We start from the raw sequence: 21,773 nt of genomic DNA on the forward strand, positions 1-21,773 counted from the left end.
AGCGCGATCGCACGCTCGCAATGATGGACTGAACAGAGTCGCCACCGAACTTTATTTATTCCTAAAAAGGAAAGGGGAAATATCGATAAAACCCAAGACAAATGAAAGGATAAGATATGGTCATCGCAACCAATATCAGGGTTCGGGAGTCGATTACGCAAGGGGAAGGTATTAGCACCCCTCACGTCCGTTGTACTCAACGGGAACCATTAGGTCAGTTGTGTGCGTTAATGTTAGTTTGAAATGATAGGCTTTTCAAGTTATTAGGTGGGAAAGAATGAATATAAGAGAGAAGAAATGTTTTTGGATTTTTGACGAAGGACTAAACCTAAGTTTTTTATTAATGGGCCTGACAAGATTTACAAATCCTGCTCCTACGTATCTCAAAAGAGAAATCAAGGCTTACGTAGTTCTGGGTAGAAAAATGTTTGTTTGTTGGTCGATTTTTAGCGAAAGCTATATTGTATTAATCGACGAAAACATCGTTTTACCCAAAACAGATGAGGTGTGAACGCATACCACACATCGAACGGATTTATAAATCTACATTCGAAAAAGCGTCATTTATCTCTACTCAACAATCGTGGCCGAAACATTGTTTTGTATCACTTAAGACAATATATCTTTCATTTATGAAAAATGTTTTTAATTAACCGCACGGCGGCGAGAAAAGAGTTTGATTGGTTGGATGTATTTTGAATGATGGCGAGAACTTGGATGAGCGAGATATACATCTCGAATCCTAGTCTCAGGAGTGCACGGCATACGCCATGTTCCATTTCCATCTTTATTGAAAAAGGTTAAGATAAGAATTAGGTATTTTGGAATTTGATTGAGAAAGGGGTTGAAGAAACCGCATTGACAATTTTAGACGATGGCGAGAGTTAAGATTGGCGAGGCATACGTCTCGAATCTTAACCTCAGGAGTGCATGATATACATCATGTTCCATTTCCACCTTTATTGAGAAAAGTGTTTAAATAAGAATTAGGTGTTTTAGATTTAATTGAGAAAGGGTTTGACGAAACCATATTGGCAATTTTAGACGATGGCGAGAGTTAAGATTGGCGAGGCATACGTCTCGAATCTTAACCTCAGGAGTGCATGATATACATCATGTTCCATTTCCACCTTTATTGAAAAGTGTTAAATAATAATTAGGTATTTTGAATTTTGGTTGTGAAAATGACTTGACCTAGATCAAGTATTTGATGGATGTTTGAGAAAGATTTGATTGAGTGTTTGAGAGGAAACAAAGTGGATAAATTTGGATGATGGCGAGGACTAGGATCGGCGAGATATACATCTCGAATCCTGGTCTCAGGAGTGCGTGGTATACACCACGTTCCATTTCCATCTTTATTGAAAAGGTCTTAATTACGAATTAATATTTTTGAGTTTTTATTATAAAAATGGCTTGACGTTGGATCAAGCATTTGATGAAGTTTTTGAAATGGGGTGGAATAGGAGGGAGAAAGTGAGTTGGTTTGTTTATTGGGAAAATACTCGACGTTGAATCGAGTCATATTTTTTGTATTTTTGAAATTTGTTGATTTTATTCTTGTGTTAGTAGCTAATTAAACAACCAAACAAATAAAGAAATAAAAAGTACAAAAATATTACACATTGGGGGAGTGGGGTACATTTGTCAAATGGGGATTACACAATCATGAAATAAATAAGATCGGGCCCAAACAAATAATGCATGAGTGTAGGTGCAAGAGAACCGGCTCATTGTAAGAAAGCCCAAGAGTAAGCTATGTGAGGTTGATGGCGATGCTTAAAAAGCAATCGACTTACAAGGGTGTGAAAAAGGGCTCGATATTAAATCGAGAAAAGTATGATTTTTTTTGTTTTTTAAAAAAGGTTTTGCATGTATGATGAAATTAAATAAAGAAGCATGGACATAAAAAATATTACAAGAAACAAAATACTAAAAACAAAATAATAATAAAATATAAAATCTAAAAAGAAATGAAATACTAAAAAAAATACTAAAGAAAAAATGAAATACTACAAAAAGTGCTACGTATAAGTATTGAACTCACTCCACCTAAGACTATGGAACTAACCCCTCTCCACTAGGCTATTTAACCATTAACTGTTATTTAAGTACTAATCTAAATATATAAACTAAGGTAAATAAAAAAAGAAATAAAACAAAAAAAACTAATAAATAGGAAAACTAATGGACTACCCTAATTAAACCTAATTAAACTAATCAAAATAAGAAAATCCTAATTAATCAGTACTTTACTCTAAACCTAAATCTAGTTTGAATTTTTAAATATATCCTACAAAATCTAAACTAAAATTATTTTTAAAAAAAAATCTAAACTAATATTATTTTAAAAAAATCTAAACTAATATTATTTTAAAAAATCTAAACTAAAATGATTTTAAAAAAAACCAAACTAAAATTATTTAAAAAAAGATCTAAACTAAAATTATTTAAAAAAAGATCTAAACTAACAATTATTTAAAAAAAGATCTAAACTAACATTATTTAAAAAAAGATCTAAACTAAAATTATTTAAAAAAAAAATCTAAACTAAAAATTATTTAAAAAAAAAGATCTAAACTAACATTATGTAAAAAAGATCTAAACTAAAATTATTTTAAAAAAAAGATCTAAACTAACAATTATTTAAAAAAAAAGATCTAAACTAACATTATGTAAAAAAAGATCTAAACTAAAATTATTTTTTTAAAAAAAAATCTAAACTAATATTAATTTAAAAAAATCTAAACTAATATTATTTAAAAATTTCTAATCTAAATAACTATCCTATCTAAAATAAATTAGGGAAAGAAAATTAAAAAAGAAAAGAAAAACAGACTTCCTCTTCTAGCTCGTGAATCCTCTCCTCCCAATCTCACTTCCTCTGCATCGCTCTCCACTCTCCGCCTCGAACTCGCTCTCAATTTCCTCTTCTCACCAAAAACCCCTCAATCCTCTTGCTCTCAAATGAATGCTCCAGAAAGACTTAAAAAAAACACTCACCTCCGATAGCGGTAATGACGGTGATGATGGAGTTTGGAAGGGTGTCGTGGCTGACGGTGAAGGATCCGCGGAGGAAGATTTCGGGCCTTTTCGGTTTGTCCGTTAACTCCTTTTTTCAATTTTTCGTTGTGACTAGGGTTTTTTGAATCGCCTCCGCCGTCCCCTTTCTCCCTCTCACTCGCTTCCTTTTATCCTTGCGCATTAGGGTTTCAGTTGGTGTGTAAAGGCTCAAAGGAGAAAGCTCAGAAGCGCTTTTTCGGATGCTCAGAAGTGCTTTTAGCCCGTTTGATGATACAAATTGGGAAAGGTAATCTGCGCTCTTGCTTTTTCTTCCTCTGTTTCGTCTTGACTCCATTTTGGGTATTTCGGATTTTACTGCTTTGACTGATTATTTCAACTTTTACCGCAGTGAAAATTTTGAACATCTGTTTGATGAGGCAGGTTGAGGTTCAAGGTGTACTGGTTGCAGATAGCTTGACTTGGTCGAAAATGCAGGCGGTTGATGCTTCAGCGATGAACACCGGCGGCTACGGTTTAGATTCGTGCTCCTGAGGCCAAGTCACCAGCCAACCACTTCCGGTAACCATCTTTGTCCTTTTCCAAATGAGTCGCTTCTAGCTTTGGATTTCTCTTTTTTATTGCAAACTGCAGCAAAGTAATTCTGGTTTTCTTAGTGAAAGTGTAACATATGAATCTTTCCTATCAGTGGCATCGCTAGTTGCCTGGAGAGTTTCTTTTGCCTTCACCCACTCGTCATTTTTCAATTCCAGCTCAAACAGCATAGATAATGCATTTGGACTCTTGTCATTCACTTTCAGGGCATCATTAACCGGCAAGGTGTCCATGGCTCCACGGTAATAAGCTGTAGTAATAGTTCTGAATCTCTCTAGGCCGGCTGTATCCCAGGTTTGCAACTTAATGCGTTTGCCATCAAATTCAATGGTTATTATCTCGAAATCAACTTTATGTTTTTGTTTTTCTTATTCTTTCTCATTTATTTCTTGTGTAATATGATTGGGAATGCAGTGTACGAGTATATATTTCTTTGTGTCTGGCCTCTGGGAGCAAAAGTTCAGAACCTCGTTGCAAAGCTTTTGTACAGATTCATCATCAGGTACAGAATCTCTTCCCTTGCATCTTATCTTGACATGGCCAATCCCTTCCTTTGTCTAATCTGATAATGGATAGTAACCGAGTAGTATTTATCAGATCAAACGCTAAACCAAGTTCTCTACCTAAAGCTCTCTGTTGAAGAATTGCTTGCTTGTTACTGATACCGTTGTGGTTAACATTGTGCAGGCAGTTTGTTATTTGTTGCAGAAAACAAGTCATAACAGTTTAGAACCGTTGGTTTTGTGGAAAGGTATTGGTCAAAGAGTTTGGATTGTGATTGTCGGGTTAAAATGCTACTGCAGTAGGTGCAACAGTGGCAGGCGGTGTTGCTGCAAGTAAAACATTGCTAATGATGCTCCTTAAATTGCAAATAAACTTGGTGAAGACCTTTGTAAAGTAATATCGCGAGAAGAAGTCTTCAAGTTAACAACGGTATGCAACGATAATTACAGTGTACACCGCAATTTTGCCCTTTTTATGAGCTTTGAATTTCAATGAAATTTGATATGTTCTCTTTTGTGAGGGATTTCTCCATGTGTTACAACCAGTGCATTCATCTTGGCAGGTACATAAACTGTGGGGCCTCTAAGATCTTCACCAACCTAGAGCCTAGAATCTGGGGCTGAGAGGCTATCCTTACCAACCTCTTGGCTTTGCGATTTGGCCTACTGTCTGAAACATTTCGAATGAGAGGTGACTAATCAAAAATTCTGCAGGATTCTTATGGTAAGTTTGATATATTTCCATCAACTTCTCAAGGCTCTCCTTCTAGCAGATATCTCCTTATTCCAAAGTTTTCTTTCAGTAGCTTCAACCATTAGTTTCAAGGAAACATGCTTCAGGTTTGAACTGCAAATACCACAGGTTACAATTCCTTTGTCAACATAGCTGTGATGACTACATGCTACAGCATCTTAAGCTCTGGCATCTCAGGTAAATTTTCTAACCGCATTCTAGTTCGGCATCAGTGTTGGTTGAAAACTAGTTAGTAACTATGACATCTGCACCATAAAGCTTCAAATTTATCACATGCCTTAAATCTATTTGAGCATATTTGGTACCGGAGAGCACACTCAGATCTAACCGTCGAACTATCTGTCATGCAGGAACTGAAGACCGAGTGGTTGCAAGGAACAAAAACAGGTTGCTTGAACCAGCCTAGGCAGAGAGGATTTGTATAACATGGATACAAAGGAGTCTTCCGCCAATGTGAACAGAAAAATCCTTCATACTCACGAGTTCAAGTAACTAGTAGAAACCACCTTCAGCAGCAACAACAATACTTTCATATGCAACTGATGTGTAAATCCGTGGCTATGAGCATGAACTGCTCCTCCCTTATTATTTGTTAACTTTGTCACTTTGTAAACAAAATTGATTTTTCAGCATAATTGGTCATTCTTGATTCTAGTAAACTATAACAAGTTGATCAATTTTCCTTCTTTTTTGTGAAGGTTCTATTAGGAACTGGAAAGCGATGTTGAAAACCTTCTGTTATGATATTGATTTGTTATCATGTGTTGTAGAACTCTTTTTTGGAGTGAATTATTGGGATGCTGGAATTTAGATTCTTGATGGAGTTTTGATTATTCATTAAGATTGTATTTGTAGGATTTATGTAATAGGATGAACTTGTATGAAAATGTTGAGAAATGCAATTTGGAACATGATTTTTTTATTATTTATGAAAATGTTGTAATGCTATTTTGATTTTGAAATGTACTATGGATATAAAAATGGATTTTTTTTAGAAATAATCCAAGACTAATTTAAATATCAATTTAAATAATAATAAAAAATCAGTAGAAAACCCAATCAAAATCAAATTAATCCAATAATTTGTTAAAATTACTTTTGACATCAATTCTAACATCTATTTGAAAATTAAAATCAATTAGAGTTTTGAATCATTAGTAAAGATAACAATTAAAATTAAATTGAAATTTGGCTTTAAACTTGATTTGAAATTAAAATCAAATATTGAAAAATTACAAAAGTCAAGTGATTAAAATCCATTTTATACTGATGAATGTATGCAAAATGCACAAATAAAAGAAAAAAAATGAAAAAATTTCAGGATCAAAATCGGGGTATGACACTATCAAATAAAAAGAAGCCAATTGGTGTGAAATAGGTGTTCAAAGTGAAGGAAAATCCCAAGGGTGAAATAATCAAGCATAAGGCTTGATTAGTTGCTAAGGGATTTTTGAAAAGAGAATGCATAGACTTTAAAGAGATATTAGAACCGATTGTTAGGATTGAAACCATTAGGCTTGTTGTTGGTATTGTGAATAACAACAATTGGCTCGTCTACCAAATGGATGTCAAGTCTGTATTTTTTAATGAACCACTTGAAGAAGAGGTATATGTAGAATAATCCTTTGGTTTTGTTTTGAGAAACCCAAGAGCTGAGGTTCTAAAAGTTGAAGAAAGTGTTATATGGTTTGAATAAAGCTCTAAGAGCTTATGTCGCAGCGGGAAAATTTTTGAGATTAAGTTATTGATTAACTTAACTCAGAGAAGCAAGAGTCGCCACCAAAATTTATTGTTTCCAAAGGGAATGGGAAAAAGGTCTAACAAAACCCACAAAAGGTAAAACAAAAGAGAATTTTGGATACGGGGGTTGGTTATTCAAGGGGAAGGCATTAGCACCCCTCACATTTATGGTACTCCATAGGAACCACTTGCAAATTTGTGTTTATGAAAAATTTGGGTTGTTTGTTGATTGCTTTTAATTTGAAAATACATTTTGTCGTATTCAAGTGGAAAATACAGCTTACTACCCACAAGTATGGGGAAATGAGCATTTTCATCATTTTGATATGGAGAACTTTTACTTGGACTTTCTCACAAGCACGTCTCAACATTCAAGTGGAAAATGTCAATCATTTCTTAACATATAGTAGAAGTATAGTGGTTTGCATCACTACACGAATATACTAATATCCAATATTTAAAAAAAAATGCTCTTAAAGGAAGGTGCACAAAGTATAATGGTTTGTCTTTTTAGATGTTTGAAAAAAATGTTTAAGTATGCTTAAATATTTTAGCATTTATTGAGAAAAAGATTTTCTGGATCACTTGACAAAATCAAGGGTTATTAAGAAAAGGTGTGAAGTTTGAAAGCAAGAAGTTTTAAAATAGGAAGAAGTTTTGACAATTGAAGAAGTGGGAAGGATATGAAGAGGCTATCCTAAAGCATGAACTAAATGACATGAAATAAAATGTCTCATTGTAAGGTAGCCTGAGAGAATTCCTTTGTGTGTGCAAGTGTACTAACCACAAGATGGAGCAAGCATTTGACATTGGTCAAAACAAGCATTCTTTTCCCTTTAGATTAAGGCACAAGATGAAAAAGCACATAAGCAGATGAATATCAGAGGATCCAGATGAATAACAAAGCCACAAAGAAACATCCAAGTCTTGAAGTGAAGATCAAAGGTCCAGAGGAATCACAAGGTCTCACATGAATCACAAAGTATCATATATACTCCAAGCAAGGGGAAAGCACTAAGTCCTAAGGTCCAAAGTCCAAGATACTCCTCAAGCAAGGGATAGTAACACAAAGTCCATAAGATCAGATTAAAGCTTTTTAGGATCTTAGCCATTTTATCATGTTTTTGTTCTTTTGAAATAAGAAATCAATAAGAGCATAAAGTAAAAGGCAAGAATGCAAATGACATGAATGAAATGACATCAATGTAAAGTTAGTTGTTAGTTGTTAGATGTTAGAAGTCAAATTCAAGTCATCACAGTGGGATCATGTATCAACAAATCAAAGGACTCAAACATATGCTACACCAAGGGATAAACTATCATTATGAGATGGTTGATAAAATTATGAGAGGTCAAGAAAAATACGAGCGAGTGAATCTCAAAAGTTGGATCTCAAAATGTTTAAAAATGATCAAAAGTAAAATTGAAAATGAAAATTGAATGAAAAACAAAATAAAATATCAATTAAATGAAAAGTGATTTAAAAAATTATGCAAAAACTATATATGATGCAAAATATTATTAAATATTTTGTGTAAAAAACTTGGAGCAAAAATGAATTAAAAATCAATTGAAATTAAATCAGAAAGTAAAAGGAAAAATAAAATGAAAATAAAATGAAAATAAAAGAAAGAAAGAAAGAAAATATTTGAATTATGGCCAACAACTAGTTTTTTGAAAACGCGCGCATTAGCTTCATCTTCAACCTTGAGTTGATTTTGCAAGCTTCATGAACTCGTATTTTTGACCAGAATCAAGCATAGATTCAAGTGCCTAACACTTTATCGTTCAAGTCTCTTTGCATCAGAGCCATTGATTGACTCTGAGCAAAGAGAATTTGCTCAAGAACACGAAGAACCCCAGTTCTTCAAAGTAAAATTAAATCACTAATACGAAGAATAAGTTCAAGATAGTTGAGGGCTTTTTATTAGTGAATCACGACGAACACACTAGTAATTTGTTTGCTCAGAAATGTTACTCGTATTTACCTTTTCAGTTGAAGCTTCAGAGGTGAACAATGGTGGATTTGAAAGTCAGGTCCCAAGGAGTTTCAAGCCACAACAGTGCTTCAGTTAGCTTCAGAAGGTGTCGATGAATGATTTTAGGCAAAGATTCGAAGCTAAAAGAGCTTGAATCAAAGAAATGGTTAACTAGTTTTTGAGGTATCGAGTTCAAATGGTTTGAGAGTTTATTTGGCTATCCAATCTTGGAAATGAAGGAAAATGCTTCCTAAATTTATAAGAAATGAAGTGAGGTCATGGTATGTGTGAAATGGAGACAAATTCGTGTGAATTAGGTCAAAATTTTGATGATTTGCAATCCGTGTGAAATGAAACATGAAATGCGTGAGTTGATGATGAAACCAAGTTATTTTGCAATTGTTCAAATGAATTTTTCTTTGCCAAAGAGGTTACACATGTGCAGGTGGTCCCATTTTGGAATTGGCATGAAATTCATGACCCGAAACTTGTGCAAGAAGTAGAGTTTGAGGTACCATGTTGGAGCTCAGGCCAAATGAAATCCACACGTGCGTTTTGAGATATTCTTTGTGCCAAATGATCTCCTCATGGCGAAGAAAAAAATTCAAAAAGAACCAAATCAAAAGGATGCTTGAGTTGAAAATGGCATGGATAGAAAGTTGGGGCCGTGACCTGAAATTCTAGGCCATACATTAGGTCGACTAGGTCTTGGGCCTACTTTTGTACACACATGCGCCTCTTGGAAAATTCCAAACTTGATGGACTTGGGGGCAAAATTGATGTTTGACCCTTGAAGCAAATTTGTAGACGAGTTCAAATGTGGCATTTGGCTTAAAGTAGATTCCAAAAACATTGAGAAATGAGAGAATTATAGTGTTTGGACCAAGTGGCATGCCATACTTGATTTTAGATCAACCAAACATGTGCCAACTTGTGATTTCTTGCCATTTTGCATCCAAAGACCCAATGATGAACACTTGAATACAAAATGAAGGAAACTTTATTGTCCCTTGAAGAATCTTGATAATTTCTTGAAAATTGTATGGAGATGCCATGGAATTAAACACACGAGCCGCACTTGAATCAACTTTGAAATTAGGAACCAAAATTGAATTTCTCTTGATCGAATGATGTTGAATGAAGCTTGGCATGAATGTTACCTAAGATTATAGGGCATGCCTTGAAATAAAAGCTCTTGTGGATCACTTGTTGACCAAACTTTGACCTTGGGAATCAAAATCTTAATTTAGAAACCAAGCTTGATCCTTTGATTGTCAGTGCCTACCTTGTACAATAAGAAAAAAGAAAAAACACATATTTTTGTATTTTGAATAAGGTTAGCAAAGTTAGAATGCAAGCAAGCAAAAAGGTAAAAATAAAATACAATGGGTGCTTGATGATCTCCCATAAAGGCAAACCCAAATAGGGGAGTATAGTAGGATACCATGCTTGTGATCTTGGTTGAAATGTAAATGATATGATAGGTGAAATCATAGGAATAAAAATTAGGGTATGACAACTTGAAATAAAAGAATAAATGGTTTCCTAAAGGAGTTTGGCTTCAAGAAATGTGTATATGAGCATGGAGTGTATGTGAAGATGAATACAAGTGAATGAGTGATTATCCTTTGCCTATATACAAACGACTTATCGATAACGGGAAGCAACAGAAAGAGCATTTCTAAGTTCAAGGGTGAACTTATGACATAATTTGAGATGATCGAAATTGACCGCATGACATACTTCCTTGACATTGAGTTCCACAAGTCCAAAAAGGGAATGCTCATGCATCAAAGAAGATATGCGCTTGAGATATTGAAGAAGTTTGAAATTGAGCATTGTAATACTTCCATTATTGCGGCTGAACCAAGGTTATAATTGTCAAAGAATGAGAATGAGGAAGATGTTGATCCAACTCAGTATAGGATGTTGATTGGATACTTGTGTTACGTGTGCAATACGCGATTGGACTTGGAGTTTAGTGTAGGTATTGTGAGTAGATTCATGGGGGAGACCGAAGGTGTCTCACTTGGCAGCAGTCAAGAGGATCCTAATGAAGGAGAATTGCCATCCAAGGCGCAACGGAATTTAAAAATTTCTCCATTTAGTGATCCTTACGAATGGGCATGATCAGTGATAGAATCGTTACCTCTTGTGGCGATTCAAACCTTTGGTGCAGATCTCTTGTAACGATCAAAACCTTGGATACAGATCCACGGGGCGATCACGAACGTTGAACGATGACAACGTCTCTACTCAGTCCACACGAACGGATTCCTTCAATCTTAGTGCTAGCTGGTACGAATGAAGGCTTTGAGTGAGAGAGAGAGAGAGGGAAACAAAATTCCAAGTCTTCACTTGAGTTCAGTTCTCTTGTGAATGCTTCTGCCCGAGGGTTCTATTTATAGAACCACTTGTGTGGGCTTCAAGCTAAAAAGCCCACTTAAGTGTATTTTGGCCCATATCTTATAATATGTCCAAAATCACTTAAGCGTGTGGTACCTTACCATATTTCGTATTCCACTTAAGTGCACCGTACCTTACGGTGTTCCTTAGTTACTCTATCTCTCATCAATCCGTCCTTTGTGTGTGACCCTATAGGTTTTCGCGACGTTGACAATTATATTAAATCACACATTTAACATAATAAACAGTGAGCGGTATCTAGCAACACATCACTGCTACCCAAGACACGAAAATGTCATGCGATCTGACAAAACCTCCTGTGATAATAATTATGTGTATAATTACCCATTTACCCTTATGTCTATATTGAACACAAGGTATAGACCGTGTCATCCTTGTCCAGTTCAATTTTGGGCCCATAGACATTTATCCTATTACGCAGGATGGGCAAATTCCATCTAGGACACTCATGTCCCTCAGCATGCTTTGTGGAGTACCCATCAACTGTCTTTATGGTTATCCAGTTACGGACAACGTTGGATCAGCAATAAAACACTTGACTCTACATCTAGGGTCCATAGTGGTTTCAGGTCGAAGAGTGGTATACACCATTATCACCATGAGAATAACTTATGACACTTTGCATAACTTTCTATATAGTATTCTCATAGCAGGTCAATCCGGTATAAATATTACTCTTAATATTCATACCTATGTTTAAGACTTGATAACTCTTTATCCATGATCCATGAGATGTGATCATCAGTCTACAAACATAATAGTCTTAATGCTTTAATGTTATCCCACTTCACAATAAAGCTCGACTACGGATACTTTAAGAATAGTGTCCTTATGTTTAATGTGCTCTCATGATCAAGTCACACTTGATACATTAAACGGAGTATCTATTCCAGGGACTTTATTAAACAAACATAATAAAGAAAATGCCTTTTATTATTAATAAATAATTCGATACAAGTACCAAAAGTATTGGCCTCTAGGGCTTACACCAACAATCTCCCACTAGCACTAGAGCTAATCAGGCATACCCCTAATGCCCATTGATCTAGTATGGCCATCATGCTTCTGTTGCGCAAGAGGCTTTGTCAGTGGGTCATCAATATTGTCAAGTGTAGCTACTTTGCATATTTTCACATCCCCTCTATCTATTATCTCTCGAATGAGGTGATAACGCCTGAGTATGTGTTTGGATCATTGGTGAGATCTAGGCTCCTTAGCTTGTGCAATAGCACCATTGTTATCACAATAGAGACCAATGGGATCCACAATGCTAGGAACTATGTCAAGTTCACTAATGAACTTTTTGATCCAAACAGCTTCCTTTGCTGCATTTAAGGCAGCAATATACTCGGCCTCGGTTGTAGAATTGGCAACTGTATCTTGCTTTGAACTTTTCTAGCTCACAGCGCCGCCATTTAAGCAAAATACATCACCATTGGAACCATTCATATTAAAGCGTTCCAGCACTTTGTCTATGTACTCTGACTTAGGCCAAGCAATTTTGTGATCTATCTCTATAGATTCTGATTCCTAATATATAGGCTGCTTCACCTAGGTCCTTCATAGAAAAGCATTTCCCCAACCAAGACTTTACTTGTTGCAGGGTAGGGATATTGTTTCCAATGAGTAATATGTCATCTACATATAATACCAGGAAAACGATCATGCTCCCACTAACCTTCTTGTAGACACAAGGCTCATCTTCGTTCTTGATGAATCCATATTGTTTTACTGTTTCATCAAAACGAAGATTTCATGAGTAGGTCACAGGCTCATCTTGATCCATGAGTAATACATCACCTTGATCTGTTATGAGATATCCATATCTCTCAGGTAGGTGACGTATCCTGCTTGACCTACGTTGGTCTTGTTCTACTTGAGCAGGTTCCTCTTCCACAACTACTTGTGTTTCCTGCTCTAATTCCTCCATAGGTGTATCGATGCTTTGTGATTTTTGAATTTCTTCAAGCTCTACTTTCCTCCCACTGATTCCTTTGGAAATAAAATCCTTTTCTAGGAAAACTCCAGTTTGAGCGACAAACACTTTGCCCTCTGAAGGATTGTAGAAGTAATACCCTCTTGTTTCTTTAGGATACCCCACAAATAAGCATTTGTCAGATTTGGGCTCAAGCTTAGTTGAAATTTGTCGTTTCACATAAACTTCGCAACCCCAAATCTTCATGTAAGACATATGTGGTTTCTTACCACTCCATATCTCATATGGTGTCTTTTCAACCTTTTTGGATGGAACACGGTTAAGTGTGTAAGCTGTTGTCAATAGTGCATGTCCCTAAAAGGAGTTTGGAAGATCGGCGTGACTCATCATGGATCAGACCATGTCTAACAGGGTTCGATTTCTTCTCTCAGATACACCATTCCATTGGGGTGTTCCAGGAGGAGTAAGTTGGGATAGGATCCCACACTCTTTCAGATGGTCATCAAACTCTAGGCTTAAATACTCATCACCTCGATCTGATCGAAGAGTTTTAATATTCTTACCTAGTTGGTTTTGTACTTCATTCTTGAATTCCTTGAACTTTTCAAAGGACTCTGATTTGTGTTTCATTAAATACACATAACCATATCTACTGAAATCATCAGTGAATGTGATGAAGTACTGAAAACCTCCTCTGGTTGGTATGTTCAGTGGTCCACATACATCAGTATGTATTAGGGCCAAAAGATCATTAGCTCTTTCACCTTTTCCTGTGAATGGAGACTTTGTCATCTTTCCAATTAAACAAGATCTGCACGTCTCATATGATTCATAATCAAAAGAGTCCAAGAGTCCATCTTTATGGAGTTTGGAAATGCGTTTCTCATTTATGTGGCCTAATCGACAATGCCAAAGGTAAGTTGGATTTAACTCATTAGGTTTCATCCTTTTAGTATTAATGTTATAAATAGGCATTTCAAGATCAAGGACATATAGTCCATTGTTCATTTGTGCAGTAGCATAGAATATTTCATTCAAATAAATTGAGCAGCAATTGTTCTTTATCATAAATGAAAAACCAAACTTGTCCAAACAAGAAACGGAAATAATATTCCTACTAATTGCAGGTACATAATAACAGTTCTCTAACTGAATTATTAAACCACTAGGTAAAGTCAATGCATAAGTTCCTACGGCTAAAGCAGCAACCTTTGCTCCATTGCCAACTCGTAGGTCGACTTCACCTTTTGCCAAATCTCTACTCCTTTTTAGTCCATGCACATTTGTACAAATGTGAGAACCCATCCAGTATCTAATACCCATGATGCAGAAGTAGATAAATTAATTTCAATAACAAAAATACCTGAAGTTGAAGTCTCTACTCCATTCTTCTTATCTTCCAGGTACTTTGGGCAGTTTCTCTTCCAGTGACCGGTCTTACCGCAATGGAAGCAGGTGCCTTCTTTTGCTATGCCTCCACTAGGCTTTAAAGAAGCAACAGTGGGTTTGGGTTTGGCAACTTCCTTGCCTTTCCCTTTATCACCCTGCTTAATGGGCCTTTTGTTCTGTCTCTTTCCATTTCCGATCATCAGAATGGACTTCCCTTTTGACTTCAGATTCTGCTCGGCAGTTCTTAACATGGCGAGCAGTTCATGAAGAGATTTGTCCATATCAATCATATTGAAATTTAGGACAAATTGACTGAATCTATCTGGCAACAATTGCAAGATCAAATCAGTCACAAGTTCCTTTTCGAGGGGAAAACCCAATCTCTCAAGGTTTTCCACATACCCAATCATCTTGAGCACATGGGGACCTACAGGGGCTCCCTCAGCTAACTTGCCTTGAAAAAGGGCTTTTGAAACTTCAAACCTCTCATGCCTTGCTTGCTCTTGATAGATCATCTTCAGGTGTTCGATCATATCGAACGCTGACATGTTCTCATGTTGCTTTTACAATTCCGAGTTCATGGTAGCTAGCATGAGACAAGCAGTTTCATTGGCATCATCGACATGCTTCTTATAAGCATCTCTTTCTGCCTTAGGTGCAGAACTAGGAGGTTCCTCTTCAGGAATAGGTGTCTCCAAGACATACAGCTTTTTATCATGTTTGAGGACAATCCTCAGGTTTCGGTGCCAATCCAGAAAATTTGTCCCGGACAATTTTTCCTTATCAAGGATTGATCGCAAGATGTTGTTAGAGGTGTTTGTTGTCATGGTAATCTACATAAGGATTGATGAAAATATAAGTATCATTGACATATTTAATTAGGCCTTTAATTAAATATGCTCCCACTATTTTACTCAAAATAAATGACCCTCATCATTTGATTCGGAAAATCCCGTTGGAAGATTTTCTAGTGGGTCGAGATCCATATTTCACTTCGTTCTAAGTCCGCGTAGGCGGATTACACAAAACTAGGTTATTTAGGTAGGAACTTCTTCCAGTTGTATCTCATACAACTCTCGAAAATTTCAGTTGGTGAATAACTCCTTATTCCAATCCATCATATGGATCATTCCCAACTCTTGCTTCTAAACATATATAATATTATTATAATTAAGTTTGACCCATCGTTTTAGCAGTTGGATATTACAATTATCCCATCGCACCTTACCAATATAGAAAATGCACCTCGCGTAGGCGAAACCTACATTGTCCGATACTAGTCTTGATGAGTGCTAAAACTTGGAAAGCAAACACATATAATATTATTAGAATTTGTTTAGTTAAGTTTGACCCATTGTTTTAACAGTTGGATATTACAATTATCCCATCGCACCTTACTAATATAGAACATGCACCTCGCGTAGGCGAAACCTACATTATCTGATACTAGTCTTGACGAGTGTTAAAACTTGGAAAGCATAAACTTAATATTTAATTTGAGGGAATTGCAATTTTTCTGATCTCACCGGCTTATTTATCATATAAATCGCCTCTCACATGCATCAACATACATTCACATGCATCAACATACATACATAATGAAACAGTTATGGCCCCTAGCGCAATTGTTCTCCCCAGCCAATGAGAGAACCTAAGCTAAGCTAACAACGATCTAAGCTTCTCCAAGCAACATCTTCAAGGTCGTCCTCCTTTTGGCACTGACTTCTTTGCTCTCTTTATAACATTACATTACATAAAGAAACTCGTTTTGCATACGAGGGAGTGAGATGAGAAAAGAAGTTACATTGAGAGATTAAAAGAGAGGCACGACACGCAGGTCATATTTTAAAACCCAAAACCAAAATAAAGGAAAGCTAAGGTCATAACCGATCACCACAAGACAATAATAAACACATTACTATTATTATCAATTTTAATTCTTTTAATTAATTAAAACCAAATTAAATTTCGACGACCGATCACACTACGTAGAGTTAACCGGGGGTCCGCTGCCCGGTCAACGGGAACGGGTGAATTTTCCCTTGCGTTAACCGGTTAACCAAATGCGTTAACCGGTTAACACTGTTTGAAATCTGTTCAAAAAATTGTTTTCTGCCTTGCGTTAATTGGTTAACCAAATGCGTTAACTGGTTAACACTGTTTGAAAATCTCTTGGAAAACTGTATTCCGTCTTGCGTTAACCGGTTAACCAAATGCGTTAACCGGTTAACACTTTTTGAAAACCTTAAAATTTTTATTTCGTATTGCGTTAACCGATTAACACTGTTCCAAAAAGTGTTTAGAAAGCACAACTCTTGTGCAGTCACAACCCCAATCGCATAACTCTCTGACAACACAACCCTTGTGCCGTCACTAACCCTGATGCACCAATTTCAGACCGTCAAACACACCTCGATTGTTGATTCAGTATGATTGATCAACACGTCATTGCTTCACCATACTAATGTCGGATCAAGAAGCATACGACCATTGATCGCTCAAAGGAAAACAACCATTGAGTGTTTGAATGAACGAAACGAGAACACTATATCATATATAATGTATTTTGCATCAGGATTACATATATCATATATATATATAACTTGATCGATCTCAATTTAATCTTTGATTCATTCTGTCTTTAATCATATTAATACATAACAAAATCAGTTATCAGATTCATGGTTTCATAAGTGGCTCTGATACCACTGAAGGAGAATTTCCATCCAAGGCGCAACGGAATTTAAAAATTTCTCCATTTAGTGATCCTTACGAATGGGCATGATCAGTGATAGAATCGTTACCTCTTGTGGCGATTCAAACCTTTGGTGCAGATCTCTTGTAACGATCAAAACCTTGGATACAGATCCACGGGGCGATCACGAAAGTTGAACGATGACAACGTCTCTACTCAGTCCACACGAACGGATTCCTTCAATCTCAGTGCTAGCTGGTACGAATGAAGGCTTTGAGTGTGAGAGAGAGAGGGAAACGAAATTCCAAGTCTTCACTTGAGTTCAGTTCTCTTGTGAATGCTTCTGCCCAAGGGTTCTATTTATAGAACCACTTGTGTGGGCTTCAAGCTAAAAAGCCCACTTAAGTGTATTTTGGCCCATATCTTATAATATGCCCAAAATCACTTAAGCGTGTGGTACCTTACCATATTTCGTATTCCACTTAAGTGCACCATACCTTACGGTGTTCCTTAGTTACTTTATCTCTCATCAATCCGTCCTTTGTGTGTGACCCTATAGGTTTTTGCGACGTTGACAATTATATTAAATCACACATTTAACATAATAAACAGTGAGCGGTATCTAGCAACACATCACTGCTATCCAAGACACGAAAATGTCATGCGATCTGACAAAACCTCCTGTGATAATAATTATGTGTATAATTACCCCTTTGCCCTTATGTCTATATTGAACACAAGGTATAGACCGTGTCATCCTTGTCCAGTCAATATTGGACCCATAGACATTTATCCTGTTACGCAGGATGGGCAAATTCCATCTAGGACACTCATGTCCCTCAGCATGCTTTGTGGAGTACACATCAACTGTCTTTATCGTTATCCAGTTACGGACAACGTTGGATCAGCAATAAAACACTTGACTCTACATCTAGGGTCCATAGTGGTTTCAGGTCGAAGAGTGGTATACACCATTATCACCATGAGAATAACTTATGACACTTTGCATAACTTTCTATATAGTATTCTCATAGCGGGTCAATCCGGTATAAATATTACTCTTAATATTCATACCTATGTTTAAGACTTGATAACTCTTTATCCATGATCCATGAGATGTGATCATCAGTCTACAAACATAATAGTCTTAATGCTTTAATGTTATCCCACTTCACAATAAAGCTCGACTACGGATACTTTAAGAATAGTGTCCTTATGTTTAATGTGCTCTCATGATCAAGTCACACTTGATACATTAAACGGACTATCTATTCCAGGGACTTTATTAAACAAACATAATAAAGAAAATGCCTTTTATTATTAATAAATAATTCGATACAAGTACCAAAAGTATTGGCCTCTAGGGCTTACACCAACACCTAAGATATGTTAAAGATTTTGTTGGCTATGGAATTCTCTTTCCAGGATCGGATACAGGCAAAAAATGTAATTTGCTTGATTTTACAAATTCCAATTGATGTGGAGATAAAGATGATTGAAAGTCTACAGTTGGATACATATTTATGTTCGGTGGAATACCAATCTCTTAATGTTTGAAAAAGGAACCGGTAGTTGCACTATCATCTTGTGAGGCTGAGTACGTTGTCGCTTCGTTATGTGTGTGTCAAGTCGTGTAGCTTATGAATCTATTAGAGGAGTTGGGCAGCAGTGAGGGTGAGGGTGTTACACTCCTGGTTGATAACATTTCCACGATTAATCTTGCTAAGAACTCAATTGCACATGAGAGGAGCAAGCATATTGAGATGAGGTTTCACTACTTGAGGGAGCTTGTTAGTGAAGGAAGGGTAAGATTGCAATATTGCAGAAGTGAAGACCAAGTGGCTGATTTGTTGACTAAGGAGTCACAAATAATGTGTTCAAGAGGTTGAAGATGAACATGAGCATGGAAGACTTGGAGCACTTGAATTAAGATGGTGTGTTAAAAGTGATTTTAGTAATTCAAGTGTTGTAACCAGTTAACACATGGGTGTAACCGGTTACAGCAAGACCAGAAACTCTTATGACTTACAGAAAAGTGAAATATTTGAGGGTGTGATTGGTTAACACATGAGGTTAACTGATTACCACTAAAAGTATTATTGTATTCATGTCAGCTGTAACTGGATAACCATTTGATGTAATCGGTTACAGGCTCGAGTTTTTTCATTTTTTAGTTATATACTTATATGTTTAAGGTCCCAATCATTTTATAATACTTGTATAAATGCTTTGGAGGCATTCTCATATCTAGTTAATGCAACTCTCTCTATCTATCTATCTATCTATCTATCTATCTATATATATATATATATATATATATATATATATATATATATATATATATATATATATATATATTCCGATTTTCTCCATCATTGTTTACCAATCTTAACCTCACCATCACCATCATCACTTTCTTTTAACACTGAAAAACATCTTCCTTAGTCCAAATTCATGAACTAGTATTAAACATCATCACCATCATCACTTTCTTTAACACTGAAAATATGAAGCATCTTCCTTAATCCAAATTCATGAACTACTATTAAACATCATCACATATCCATATTCGAAGAGATTCAAATACTCAAATTTGTCCCCTCTAATTTATAAAAAAAGAGTGGAATACTGGAATGCGTTATCTAGTGGAATAATGGAATAAAGAATACATGTAAATCTTGCTTTTATATATTTAGTGATTTTCGGAAAACATGTAGGCATACAAAACAAATGAAAAAAGTTATATAACACAACAATAGGTAATACAGAACATGTCCCACTAGTCAGCCAAGGCAAAGGGAAACATGTCCCACTAGTCAGCGAAGGCAGTAGGTGATACTTGTTATTAGTGTGTTACATGTGTTACGTTAAGTTTCAAAACTAGATTGGAAAAAGCAGATTTGAAATATGACGGCAAGAACAGGCAATGGAAGAAATCGCAGAGAAAAGATATTTGTTTTAAGAAATTTTATATATAGTGGGAACGGACGGATAATAGAGTATCTATATGCGCATCCATATTCATTTAAATTTGTGGGTGAACTCATACCCAATAAAGTAGGTATTTATTTTATCCATTGCAAGTAATTTTTGCGGATGCCTACCGAACTTGGATCCAATTACCATCTCTAACGTTAATTATTAACCCTTTGAAAAATATTAAAACCCTTGCAATATGCAATCTTCGCTGTTAAAAATTATGGTTTAATGTCAGGGATTTCTTATCTCACTTTATGGGGTGGAAAAACACCCTATAAAAAATTCAAAATGTTCCTTAGATATCTTCGGACACATCCATTGCACCATCTTATGATGCACTAAATGAGTGTCATCTTAGAGTAAAACAAAATTTTATTCTAGATATGCATCTTCGGAGATTTGAGGTGAGATTTTGAAATATTTGTCACATTTACATGTTAGATATTTTCGAAGATGTATTTCTGAAATAAACTGATAAAGCAGTCACCTGCATGATCACGAACTCATACTTCTTTTTCACTCCAAATCCTTTTCAAAAACTCTTTCATTCTCAATCAACATTTTTACTTTCAAAACTTCATTCTTGTGTTTCATCACATCAAAAGGAGCAAAAGAAGTTGAAATTTCAGGTAAAGATCATTCATTTCAAACTTTATTGATCAAATTAAATTTGTTTTTAGTCTGATAAAATGTGCGTTGAATTTGGAGATGCATCTTTGTAACTTGTATGTTCTCATTTTTCCAACTCTGTTTACAGTTTTAGTAGTTTTTGAATTTTTTATTGTAATTGTTTTCATTAGAAATGGTTCACCCCGGTGTTTTCCCTAAATATATTGTGTCTCTGGATGTCAAAACTTTTGTTGTGAAGGAGGTAGATATTGACAACCAATTTAAAAATGAGCAAGAGTTTGAATTTTGTGATCACATGCTTCAATGGATTCGTACGGAGTCCTCGAAACTGGAATTTGGTGTGGTAATCGGAAGGCCCGATAATGGTTCAGATAGAACAGGTGCATTTGTGACAATGACATGCGAAATAAATGGGAAATATATACCTCTTATCCGGAATTTTAAATGAGATGATACCGTTCAAGAAAATGTGAATGTCCATTTAAGTTGTGTGGTTATATGTTGACATCTTTGAAACCTCCACTAATACAAGATAGAATTTTTTAGGTCCATATTTGTCTACAACTACTATAAATATAGACTATTGTATCATGTCTCATACAAGCAGAAAATGTCGCAAATGAACATCATTTGTTATATCGCAAATGTCTCATTTTTCAGCGTGACACCCGAGAGAAAATTTAAGATCAATGAGTACATCCCTTTTGAAGATCTGCAATACGAAATGCAGAATCACCTATCTTTCGTGGATAATCAAAAAATTGTAAAACTCGAGTATCGTTCATCGTCAATTAACAACGAATGCAAGATTGAGTTCAACAACTATGAACTTAAGATGAATGCATATGTAAGGGCTTGTAGAATACATTTTTCGGTTTCGAAACAAAAGTTTTGATCAAGGTGGAAGCGACGATTTCAAGATCAGTCAAAAAAATTGTGAAGATGTTGAAGCGTCCACTTGAATATTGAAATATAATATTTGATTTTATCTTAACATCGCCTGGATATTGAAATGTAATGTTTAATTTTATATTAACATCACCTATATAATATTGATTTTATGTTATGAATCATAATTTTATTTTGTCAAAATACAACTTTCTGATTTTCTATTTTCTATTTCTAT

The 21,773-nt window shown here is 35.6% G+C and overlaps 1 long non-coding RNA gene across 6 annotated transcripts; it reads left to right on the forward strand.

Annotated features, from left to right (window-relative positions):
* The first annotated feature begins 2,823 nt into the window (after nucleotides 1-2,823).
* On the forward strand, nucleotides 2,824-5,776 carry LOC127087765 (uncharacterized). Of its 6 annotated transcripts, none has more exons than XR_007790021.1 (9): nucleotides 2,824-3,096; nucleotides 3,209-3,310; nucleotides 3,413-3,582; nucleotides 3,822-3,909; nucleotides 4,030-4,117; nucleotides 4,303-4,548; nucleotides 4,682-4,842; nucleotides 4,922-5,049; nucleotides 5,223-5,776. It is a non-coding gene; the product is annotated as an uncharacterized LOC127087765 (long non-coding RNA). The 6 variants fall into 6 exon arrangements; XR_007790023.1 differs by having other exon boundaries at nucleotides 4,925-5,049; XR_007790022.1 differs by having other exon boundaries at nucleotides 3,710-3,909; nucleotides 4,682-5,049.
* The last annotated feature ends 15,997 nt before the right edge of the window (nucleotides 5,777-21,773 follow it).

This window comes from Lathyrus oleraceus, chromosome 5 (genome assembly GCF_024323335.1).
Source record: "Lathyrus oleraceus cultivar Zhongwan6 chromosome 5, CAAS_Psat_ZW6_1.0, whole genome shotgun sequence".
NCBI lineage: Eukaryota > Viridiplantae > Streptophyta > Magnoliopsida > Fabales > Fabaceae > Lathyrus > Lathyrus oleraceus.